Source organism: Centroberyx gerrardi, chromosome 7 (assembly GCF_048128805.1).
Source record: "Centroberyx gerrardi isolate f3 chromosome 7, fCenGer3.hap1.cur.20231027, whole genome shotgun sequence".
NCBI lineage: Eukaryota > Metazoa > Chordata > Actinopteri > Beryciformes > Berycidae > Centroberyx > Centroberyx gerrardi.
The window spans coordinates 27,794,995-27,796,036 of record NC_136003.1 but is presented as its reverse complement, the minus strand read 5'-3'; the positions used below and the strand labels follow the sequence as shown (position 1 = coordinate 27,796,036).

The 1,042-nt window shown below is 51.2% G+C and overlaps 1 long non-coding RNA gene across 1 annotated transcript; it reads left to right on the top strand.

Moving 5' to 3' along the window:
- The first annotated feature begins 228 nt into the window (after positions 1 to 228).
- LOC144539526 (uncharacterized) lies at positions 229 to 811 on the top strand. The gene is made up of 2 exons (XR_013505004.1): positions 229 to 475; positions 570 to 811. It is a non-coding gene; the product is annotated as an uncharacterized LOC144539526 (long non-coding RNA).
- The last annotated feature ends 231 nt before the right edge of the window (positions 812 to 1,042 follow it).

Genomic DNA, 1,042 nt, shown 5'->3' with positions numbered 1-1,042 from the left:
ATATCATGACATCCACCCATCAATCAATCTTCAACTTTTAGCGCACAGAGCTAAGATTCATTAGTTAGCTAGCTAGCAACAGCATGGTACTTCGGTGTGTCTTCGGGTGTTATGACCCGCCCACTTTTCAACGTTCAAATCAAATTCCTCCCAACGTTATGTCCCGCCTGTCTTTCCTGTTTCACTCGGAAATACGTCACGATACGGAAGTTAGATACTTGTCACGGCTCTTGCCGTGACTCTAGTTTTCCTTGTGTTTCTCGTTGTTCCCTGCCCCCTGTGTGTCTCCGCCTCCCTGGTCTGTCTTTCTGTGTTGTCTGTGCATGTCGTGTGTGGCGTGGGCGTGGCTCCCTCTCCTTCCCAGCTTCTGGGTTCCTGAGTTGCCGACACACCTGAACCTCATCACTCATCACCTCCTGTATATCAACCCCGGCGTTCCTACCAGTGGTCGCCAGATTGTTCCACCAACTCCGTGGTAGACACACTCTCGGTCGCTCTACACTTTCATGTTTGGACTAACCTTGTGTACCTAGTTCTGCTCATGTTGATCGTGTCTCTCCTGTGCCCAGGATTTCCTCCATGAGTCTCTCCACCTGCCCGCGCCACATCTGCCAGCCACCCAGCTTTCCTGCCTGTCTGCCAGCTCGCTATATACCAACCCGAGCTCCAGCCAGCCGTTTCGCTCGCCGGCTAACCCGCCAGCTCGTCAGCTCGCCGGCCAGCCCAGCCCCGATCATCTTCCCAACTCCGGCTGCCTGCCTTCATCTCTTCACCTCTAAATCCTACCTTCAATAAACCCCTTTACCTTTTACACCTTGTCCGTGTCTGCATTTGGGTCCAAGAAGACAAACCATTCCTAACAATACTCTCGAAATGCCGTTTCATCTCGACTTTAATGCGCGCATTCGGGAACACTGCGAGACCTGACATGAGACAGGAGGGGGCGTCTTACTTCTGCTTTATCGTGGTAAACAAGAAAAAAACATCCGAAGTTTCAGTCACTACGTGTCCGATTTCTGCTTTTTCCTCTACAAAATAAGTC